Genomic DNA, 11,306 nt, shown 5'->3' with positions numbered 1-11,306 from the left:
TAGTTGCAGCTCTCTTGCTTTAAATAAAAAGCTAAAAACGAATAAGCTTAGTGAGGAAGGCATGTCAAAAGCTGACAGACCAAGAGGAACCATATCTGGACCTGAAGGGGAGATCTCTGAAATTGAGTATATACAAAAGTCAGTATTTATTTATTTATTTTTAAAGATTTTCTTTTTTCTTTCTTTCTTTTTTTTTTTTAAGATTCTATTTATTTATTTGAGAGAAAGAATGAGATAGAGAGCATGAGAGGGGGGAGGGTCAGAAGGAGAAGCAGACTCCCTGCTGAGCAGGGAGCCCGATGCGGGACTCGATCCCGGGACTCCAGGATCATGACCTGAGCCGAAGGCAGTCGCTTAACCAACTGAGCCACCCAGGCGCCCAAGATTTTCTTTTTTCTTGTGCCAGTTAGCTAAGTTGTAAATGCAAAGGAAAAGTGGTTTTTTTTTTTTAAGATTTATGTATTTATTTTATTTTATTTTATTAAAGATTTTATTTATTTATTTGACAGAGACAGACACAGTGAGAGAGGGAACACAAGCAGGGAGAGTGAGAGAGGGAGAAGCAGGCTTCCTGCTGAGCAGGGAGCCCGATGCGGGGCTCAATCCCAGGACCCTGGGATCATGACCTGAGCTGAAGGCAGATGCTTAACGACTGAGCCACCCAGGCACCCCAAGATTTATGTATTTATTTTAGAGAGAAAGAATGAGAGTGCGAGCAGGGGTAGGGGCAGAGGGAGAGAATCTTTCAAGTGGACTCTCCACTGACAAGGCGCCTGAGGCGGGGCTGGATCCCACATCCCATGAGATCATGACCTGAGCCAAAACCAAGAGTCAGACACCCAACTGACTGAGCCATCCAGACACCCCAGGAAAAGTTTTGTTTTTTTTTTTTTTAAGATTTTTTATTTATTCATTTGAGACAGAGAGAGAGCATGCATGATCAGGGAGTCCACGTGAGGCTCGATCCCAGGACCCTGGGATCATGACCTGAGCCGAAGGCAGACGCTTAACCATCTGAGCCACCCAGGCGCCCCCTTCTCCCCGGAAAAGTTCTTAAAGGAAATTAAAAGTGCTACTCCAGGCATGCCTGGCTGGCTCAGTTGGTATAGCATGTGACTTGATCTCAGGGTTGTAAGTTTGAGCCCTACGTTGGGTGTAGAGAGTACTTGAAAATAAAAATCTTCAAAATAAAAAAATAATAAATCAAATAAAAGTGCTACTCCAGTGAATGCATGAATGATAAGAAAGCGAAATGCCCTTATTGCTGATATGGAGAAAGTTTTGGTGGTTTGTGTTAACAGATCAACCAGCCACATTACCTTAAGCCAAAGACTAATCCAGAGCAAGGCCCTCCCTAACTCTCTTCAATTCTGTGAAGACAGAGAGGTAAAGACAGTGCAGAAGAAAAGTTTGAAGCTAGCAGAGGTAGGTTCTTGAGATTTAAAGAAAAAAGCCATTTCCATAACATAAAGTGCCAGGTGAAGCAGCCAAGTACTGGCTTAGAAGGTGCATCAAGTTATCTAGAAAATCTATCTAAGATAATTAATAAAAGTGGTTCCACTAAACAACAGATTTCCATTGTAGGTAAAACAGCCTCTATTGGAAGAAAATGCCATCTAGGCCTTTCATAGCCAGAGAGAAGTCAATGCCTGGCTTCAAGGCTTCCAAGAACAAGCTGACTCTCTTGTTAGAGGCTAATGCAGCTGGTGACTTTATCATTCTAAAAATCCTAGGGCCCTTAACAATTACGCTAAACCTACTCTGCCTGTGCTTTATAAATGTAACAACAATGCCTGGATGACAGAACATCTGTTTACAACATGGTTTCCTGAATATTTTAAGCCCATTGTTGAGACCTACTGCTCAGAAAAAAAGATTCCTTTCAAAATATAACTGTTCATTGACAATGTACCTGGTCACCCAAGAGCTCTGATGGAGATGTACAATGAGATTTATGTTGTTTTCATGCCTGCTAACAAACATCTATTCTGCAGTCCAGGGATCAAGGAGTCATTTCAACTTTCAAGCCTCATTATTTAAGAAATACATTTCATAAGGCTATAGTTGCCATACACAGTGATTCCTCTGATAGATCTGGGCAAACCTTTTCCAGAAAGGTTTTCCATTTCCAGAAAACCTTCTGGAAATGATTCACCATTCTAGATGCCATTAAGAACATTCATAATTCATGGGAAGAGGTCAAAACAGCAACATTAAGAGGAGTGTGGAAGAAGCTGATTCCAACCCTCATGGGTGATTTTGAGGGGTTCAAGACTTCAGTGGAGGAAGTAACTACAGATGTGGTACAACCTCATGATAAAACTCTAATAGATGAGGGGTTGCTTCCTTATGGATGAGTAAAGAAAGTAGTTTCTCAAGATGGAATCTACTGCTGGTGAAGATGCTGTGAAGATTGTTGAAATGACAACAAAGGATTTAGAATATTACATAAACTTAACTGAGTTTCTTAACTTAGTTGAGAAAGCAGTGGCAAGCTTTGAGTGGATTGGCTCCAATACTGAAAAAAGTTCTACTGTGGTTAAAATGTTATCAAACAGCTTGGTGTGCTACAGAGAAATCGTTCATGAAAGGAAGAGTCGATCGATACAGCAAACTTCACTGTTGTCTTATTTTAAGAAACTGACACAGCCACCCTAACCTTCAGCAACCACCACCCTGATCAGTCAGCAGCCATCAACATGGAGGCAAGACCTTCCATCAGCAAAAAGATTATGACTTGCTAAAAGCTCAGATGATGGTTAGCATTTTTTAGCAGTAACTTATTTTTTAATTAAGGTATATATATTATCTTTTTAGATGTAATGCTATTGCACTATCAAGTAGACTATAGTATGGTGTAAACATGACTTTTATATGCACTGGGAAACCAAAAAATTCATTTGACTCGCTTTATTACAATATTTGTTTTATTGCAGTGGTCTGGAACTAAACCTGCAATATCTCCAAGATATGCCTGTATTTAAAATCCTGACATCTGAATCGCTAAAATCAAAAACACAAGAAACAACAAATGTTGGTAAGGATGTGGAGAAAAAGGAACCCTCTTGCACTGTTGGTGGGAATGCAAACTGGCACAGCCACTGTGGAAAACAGTATGGAAATCCCTCAAAAAGTGAAAAATAGAACTACCCTTAGATCCAGTAATTGCACCACTGGGTATTTACCCCAAAAATACAAGAACACTAATTCAAAGGGATCCGTGCACCCCTATGTTTATAGCAGCATTATTTATAAGAGCCAAATTGGGAGCAGCTGAAGTATCCATCAATAGATGAATGGATAAAGAAGACGTAGGGTGCACATACACACTGGAATATTATTCAGCCATAAAAAAGAATGAAATCTTGCCACTTGCAAGGACATGGATGGAGAAACAGACCTTTAATTATAGAGAACTGATGGTTACCAGAGGGGAGGTGAGTGGGGGGGGATCGGTAAAATAGGTGATAGGGATTAAGGAGTGCACTTGTGGTGATGAGCACTGGATGATGTATGGAATTGTTGAATTACTATATTATACACCTGAAATATAACACTGTATATTAACTACACTGGAGTTTAAAATAAAATACAATTTTTGAAAAAGGGAAAAAAAATAAAAGATATGCCAAAAAATAAAATGAAATGAAATAAAATTCTGACACTTATTGTCAGATTGCCTTCCAGAAAGGTGTACTAATTTATAATTCCAACCACCAACAAGATATGGTCAACACTGGCATTAACAAATCTTAGTAATCTTTGGGGCGCCTGGGTGGTTCAGTCATTAAGTGTCTGCCTTCAGCTCAGGTCATGATCCCAGGGTCCTGGGATTGAGCCCCACGTCCGGCTCCCTGCTTAGCAGAAAGCCTGCTTCTCCCTCTCCCACTCCCCCTGCTTGTGTTCCCTCTCTCACTGTGTCTCTCTCTGTCAAATAAATAAATAAAATCTTAAAAAAAAATCTCAGTAATCTTTGCTAATTGCAAATGTGAAAATTCAAATTAATAATAAGTAAAGAGAGTTTTAAAAGAATTCTTCAAAAGCTATTTTGCTTTGAAACACGCTAACTCATGTTACAAACTGGTGCCAGATTAATCTTCCAAATAAATAGTTCTGATCATGTCACCCTCAATGACTCCTTTAAATTAGTGGTTAGAGAGCTTTGGAGTCAAACTGCAGGGTACAAATCCCAGTTCTACCACTAACTGGCTGTGTAATCTTGGCAAGCTGTGCCTCAGTTTCTTCATCTTCAAATGTGGGCAATAATGGTCCTATCTAATCGGGTTATTTTGAGCATTATGCTCAAAATACAGTTTAATACAGTTGACCCTTGAACAACACAGGAGGTTAGAGGTGCCAACCCCCTATGCAGTTGAAAATCTGAGTATAACTTTTGACTCCCCCAGAACTTAACCATTAATAGCCTACTGTTGACCAGAAGCCTTACTGATAACATAAACACAGTTAACATATACTTTAAGTATTATACTCTATATTCTTACAAAACTTTTTTTTCTTAGTTTTTTCTTCAGTATTTCTAGGTTATACAATTCATCTGTTTTTTTCATTTTTTTAAAAAAAGATTTTATTTATTTGAGAGAGAGAATGAGAGAGAGAGAGCACATGAGGAGGGGAGGGTCAGAGGGAGAAGCAGACTCCCTGTTGACAGGGAGCCCCATGTGGTACTCGATCCCAGGACTCCAGGATCATGACCTGAGCCGAAGGCAGCCGCTTAACCAACTGAGCCACCCAGGCGCCCTCATCTGTTTTTTCAATTTCTTGCAAATCTCCAAAAAATTTTCCAATATATTTAATGAAAAAAGTCTGAGTACAGGTGGACCCGCACACTTCATATCTGTGTTGTTCAAGGGTCAATGGTGCATGTCAAATGTTTAGAATAAATGCCCACTGGGGTGCCTGGGTGGCTCAGTCAGTTAAGCGTCTGCCTTCGGCTCAGGTCATGATCCCAGGGTCCTGGGATCGAGCCCCAAGTTGGGCTCCCTGCTCAGCGGGAAGCCTGCTTCTCCCTCTCCCACTCCCCCTGCTTGTGCTCCCTCTCTCGCTGTGTGTCTCTGTCAAGTAAGTAAATAAAATCTTAAAAAAAAAAAAAAATAGAATAAATGCCCCACTCAATTATCTTCTTATCTCTTTTCACTACCTCACTGGACTCTCCCCAGTGTACCTTATACTCTAACCAAGCCAAACTACTTGCTCTCAGCTTTTGTACCTCTGCTTTTCTACCTTCATGTCCTTACTCATCCTGTTTCTTCTTGGGAGAGGCCCTGCCATATTTTTTTCTTACAGAAATTATACCCAACTTTTAAGGTGCCATTCACATGCTGTCTTCACAAAGATTTCATTGAACTGCCTGTTTGTTAGCCTTCTCTGAACTGTAAATGCACTTTGCATGGTCAAATAAAACCTATGTTTTTGCCCTACTTTTGTAGTTGTCTCATTTTTCCTACTAGATCACAAATTCATAGAGAATAGGGTATCTTAAATATATATATCCCATCCCCCCCCATACACACTCCAGATGAGGAAATGGATCCAGAGAGATAAACTGGCCTAAGTTCACACAGCCAGCTGGAGGTCACACTAGAAACAGAATCCACACATCCTGAACTGGCCCAGTGCTCTTCTCATCAGAACCTGCATCTTGAGTTTCCTAAAGGCAGGGGTCATGACTCACTCATTCCTTTAAGGAACATTTAAATTGGTTAAACTGAACAGACAAAACCTCCGTTTCTTTGAAACTTCAGACCTTCATCAAATATGCAAATGTCAGCAAACCCAAACAGTTTTTGTAGATATCTCGTTCAATTTGGGGAAAAACCAGGTACCACTACATAATAAGATTTCAAAGTGTTGCCTCTGGTTGAATTATGTTCATAAAAAAAGATGGCCTGTCTCAGTGCTTTGATTAAGTCAGTTATGAGAATAGCAACAGTAGTAATATGTACTGTTTCTTTCTGAGCAGCATATAGTCTCAGTTGCTTAGACAGCAATATTCAAGACTCTATTGCTTACTGATGACATTTTCTTCAACTCGCTTTCTACAAAGCTGATCAAAAGTGAAAACTACCACTATATTTTATTTTATGCTGAAAAATGCCATTTCCACTTGATAAAAATGTTGTTCAATGACTAAATAACTTTGTGGTCTACAAAAAAGCTACTAATCTAAATATAACATCTAGAATGAAAACTAAATACCCAGAGTTGCATCTATTCCAAGGCTATATTTATACAGAATAACAAGGACTAGCATTAAAAACAAAACAACCTATAGGAGAAAACAGATATCATACCAAAAAAAAAACACTTCTAAATTTTTTCATACCAAAAAAAAAATTGTAGAAGTACTTTTTTTATTTGCCTTTAGAGAGTGGCAAGGCATATTCAACAGATATTCAAGCACAGAAAGAATGCGCCTTCCCCAGCATGTGCCACGATCCAGTTTCTTGCAGCAGCATCTGATCAGCAGAATACAATGCCGCTACTTTTACTGTTAAAAATCAGTCAAATTCCTCCACTGCCTGAGGGAATCAACTAGCTCATTTTACCTGCCTATGAACATTTTAAGGAAAGAAATAACCTTACTTAAATCACAAATGTAGCTATCTTAGCAGAGAACATTCATTCCAATTATAATGTCCTACCTTTTCTTCCTCATGAAGGAAATTTGATAAAGAATTTTAATCTTCAATAAATAATCCATAAAGGCCTGACAAGCTTCATGATCCTGGGTGAAGTAACACAATATTTGTGTGTGAGACTGTATTTATTTACTTATTTCTCACTAGATTTATGAATAACGTCTACACAGCGATATATATTTTTTAAGTCATAGTAACATATGGGGCGACAAACATTAAACCTTGTTCTCTTAGAAAATAACTTTCAATTGGAGAAGTGAGAGAATGGGGTTAAATCAAATCACCGGAGAGTCATTCTTTGAGATCCAAGTTCTTTTTGAAGTCATAACAAATAATATTCCTTTCCTTTTCTTCCCTTCATTTTATTTAGGTACACATTCCTACTCCATAAAAACCCTTCCATCCCTCCTACCCCTTCCAACTATGAACCGTAAGCTAACATTACAGTGGACTGGAAATAGAAATTCCCACGCTTTCTTCAAGGTAAATCCAGGATCGACTCTCTCTGGGATGCAAAGAACTGCGGCTCTTTCACTGCAATTTTCTTTCAGAACCACCTTTCACTTTCCTTCCTTCCTAAACACTGACCCGTCCGTGTTCGGGATAGGGGTGGAAGTGGGAGACACTCCGCGCAAAGCCTCCAGCAAGTCAGACTCTCCCCAACCTAACCCGCACTTCCAAGGCCGCGGTGCCTGCGGCTCTTCCTTCAGCCCCGGGCGCGGCCAACCCTCGCTTCCCCAGGGCAGGGCTCAGCTCAGGTCCATGCAACCAGCCAAATCAGGCCCGCACCGGGCCGACCGGGCCCGGCCCACCCGTCCGCAGCAGCCCCTGGACCCCCGCCAGCGGGGCTGGGCGTGGGCCCCGGCGGCCACCGCCCCGCTAACTCGGTCTCGGGAGGAGAGAGTGAGCCCCACCCGCTACGCCAGCCCCAGACCTACCTGCAGGGGAGACCGGGGCTCCTGGACAGCGGCCACGGGCCCGAGGGCGGTCGCCCAGGCGGCTGGAGCCCGTCCCAAGGACCCCAAGTATCCCTGGTGGGGCAGGGCGGGGAGAGACGCCGGGGAGCTGCCCCGGGCCAACGCGGCCCGTCGCGAGGGTCGCGGGGACCTGGCTCTCCCCTCAGCACCAGTCCACCGCCGCCGCCGCCATTTTGCCTTCCACTCGGTGTCGCCGCCGCCGCACTCCGCCGCAGGTTTCCCGGATGTAGGCATTTCCCGGCGTCGCTTGCGCGGGGGCCGAAGACTGGGGGCTTCTGTCCGCCCGGCCGCCAGCAGCCCGCGCGCCGCCTGCAGCCTGCCAGCCTCCTCCGGTCGCCTTCTCCTCAGCGTGTTGGCGAGCGTCGCCTCGCGTCGCCCCCGCCTGGTGCTGCCCAGGTGACTCGTCCCGGCTCGTGGGATCAGGCTCTCCCCCTCCCAAGTCCACTCATTTCAGTGTCTCTCTTTTTTTAATTGAGCTCTTCTGTGCACGGATAGAGAATAAGACGCACATCTCAAGAAGTTTAATTCTCAGAAGGAAACAGCAATGAGTTGCTCTGAAACCTCGCTGTGGGAACCAGGATCGAGATTTCTAGAGGCTTTGAAATGAATTGAGTTTTGCTTAGCACTCTTTCCTCGAGTAAGTCGGTAGTTAAGTATTTGCTGAATCAGCCAGATTAATATATTCTTGAGCCAAGACAGGGGTTAACAGAGTTTGGAGATTTTTAACCTGTCAACCGAATCGGTAGACGGGGAAGTCATTATTGCCATAATTGGAATAATGGCGACTGTCAGAAGAGGTTTTATTTCTTGCTAAGTTGAATTAGAAGTTTGGGATGGCATCATTAGGCTTATGGTGTTTGCAAGTACCGTCTACCCTTTGTAAAGAGTGCCTTTGCCAAATCTGCCTCTAGAAAATATAGTTAGTATTTTAAAACATCTTTCTTTTTCTTTTCTTTAAGATTTTATTTTTTAAGTAATCTCTACACCCAACATGGGGCTGGAACTCACAACTGGAAGATCCAAGTCACAAGCTCCACCGACTGAGCCAGCCAGGAGCCCCTCAAACATCTCTTTTCATTCTTCTACTAGAGACTAACTATAAAAATTTTCTTCGAATTAAAATACTTCTTTTCATGATGTTAAATTAGGTACTGGCCAGGGCGCCTGGGTGGCTCAGTCGTTAAGTGTCTGCCTTTGGCTCAGGTCATGGTCCCAGGGTCCTGGGATCGAGTCCCGCGTCGGGCTCCCTGCTCCGCGGGAAGCCTGCTTCTCCCTCTCCCACTCCCCCTGCTTGTGTTCCCTCTCTCGCTGTGTCTCTCTCTGTCAAATAAATAAAATCTTAAAAAAAATTAGGTACTGGCCATTGTATCCTGAAGTTCAAATGTGAAAATCTCTGTTAAAAGATTCCATTCCAAGAGCACTTGGTTGAAACTCTGTAAGCACAAGCACAGAGATTGTAGAAGATACAGTGTATGACCCAAGGTGAGTCACATAATAGCCCTAGGTCTTACTTTCTTCAACTGCAGGACTAAGTAACCTTTGGAGACCCTTTCAGCCTCAAAATTATATGAATCTAATATGTTCACAGGCCTGCTTGCCCTTCTCAGAAGGATTATGTATCTGAAAAGACATACTGCCCCCCAAATCTTGTCACCTCTGTCATCATCCAGAGAACTTCTTTTCTTAAGCTCTTCAATTCTAAGCCTAAAGTGGAGTATCTCCATAAACTACTGTTCTGGGGAAATTTTCTGGATTATTCAAGGAGCTTAGTGAATTGCTCTGAGACGGGAGGTTTAACTCCAATGAAGCAGGGAGAGAAGAAGAGCAGGAAAGAAGGAATGATCAGGAAAGATGTAGCAATCCCCAAGATGAAAAGCGTCTGAGACTGGGGAATGGGGGGAGGTGAAAGAGCAGGGAAATGCTTACTAAGGCTGCTGGATGTCTGGATGGCAATACCTACCACTGCATTTGAAGGGCTTTGTATTGGTGTGATGGAAAACCCTTGGTCCAGCTTCAACCTACTCAGCTTTTCAATACTTCATGGAAATGGGGACTTGGGGTTTCATTTTATTTTTATCAACAGGTGTAGGGGCCAAATTTCATGCTTGGGTGACTGTAGGAACAGGGACAGCAAACATGGAAGAAGTCTGAAGAGCAATGTGGCCCTGAGAACTTAAGTCCTCTCAGTAACTCAGTCTTAGGGGAAGGCTATAGACTATGAGCAGCCCACACTTAAGGGGTGAAGAATTGCATTCTACCTCTTTTTGGGCAGAGAATTTACATAAATCGGTTGGAATTCTGAGCAGATTAGTCTCTTCTCCATTATTTTTTTTTTAAACATATCAATATGGACTCATGGATATTTATTTTATAGTTTGAGTATTTTATTTTGTTGATCAAATTGTTCCAGCTTTGACTATTGGGAGCTCTTCCAGTTGAATTGGCTTCTGTGTCCCTTTGACATACCCCTCCTCTCCCCCATTATTATGACATTTAAAAAAATTTTTTTTTAAAGATTTTATTTATTTCACAGAGATAGCAAGAGCAGGAACACAAGCAGGGGGAGTGGGAGAGGGAGAAGCAGGGTTTCCCGCTGAGCAGGGAGCCCGATGTGGGGCTCGATCCCAGGACCCTGGGATCATGACCTGAGCCAAAGGCAGACGCCTAATGACTAAGCCACCCAGGAGCCCCTTAAAATTGTTTGTTTTTTTTTTTTTAAAGATTTTATTTATTTATTTATTTGAGAGAGAGAGAGAAACAGCATGAGAGGGGAGAGGGTCAGAGGGAGAAGCAGGCTCCCCGCCGAGCCGGGAGCCCGATGTGGGACTTGATCCCAGGACTCCGGGATCACGACCCGAGCCGAAGGCAATCGCTCAACCAACTGAGCCACCCAGGCGCCCCTTAAAATTGTTTTTTAAAAGAACTCCCTTAAGGGGCACCAGGGTGGCTGAGGTGGTTAAGCATCTGACTCTTGATCTCAGGGTCATGAGTTCAACCACTGCATTGGGCTCCATGGACTGTGGAGCCTACTTAAAAAAAAAGAACTTCCTTACTTTCTGACAGTACAACATGCTTCAAGCTATCTTATATATTCCCTGTCTCTCCAAGAAGTCCTTGTTCCTTTTATTGGAGAATGGTATTAGAAACCAAATCTGGGGGCACCTGGGTGGCTCAGTCAGTTAAGCATCTGCCTTCCACTCAGGTCATAATCCAGGAGTCCCAGGTTAGAGCCCAGCATTGGGCTACCTGCTCAGCAGGGAGTCTGCTTCTCCTTCTGCCCTCTGCCTTTTACTCTGCTTGTGCTCTCTCTCACTCAAATAAATAAATAAATCTTAAAAAAAAAAGCAAATCTGGTTTCTAGGTATGCTTGTTACTACTGGAGTATCATTGTTTGTAGAACATCTCTTGCTAAGAAATTTTAAAATTTAGCTTCATTCCATACTATGAAGGGGTAAAATCTGTATTTTGATGAGTAGCAGCTATTATTTTACAGTCTACTATTACAGTTTAGCTTCTTATGTCCATGGCCTGCACAAAAATTATTTTTTGACAGCTGATGCATTTCTGATGACTCTGTTAGGCTAGTCTGTCAGCTAATGCCCCCCAAAGTCTAGTTATGACAGTTTGGAACTGAACATTAGTTTATTTTTCATTAAATTTTTTTTTACTT

The sequence above is a fragment of the Neomonachus schauinslandi genome, chromosome 8, assembly GCF_002201575.2.
Source record: "Neomonachus schauinslandi chromosome 8, ASM220157v2, whole genome shotgun sequence".
In the NCBI taxonomy this organism is placed as follows: domain Eukaryota; kingdom Metazoa; phylum Chordata; class Mammalia; order Carnivora; family Phocidae; genus Neomonachus; species Neomonachus schauinslandi.
Note: the sequence above shows the minus strand (reverse complement) of the source record.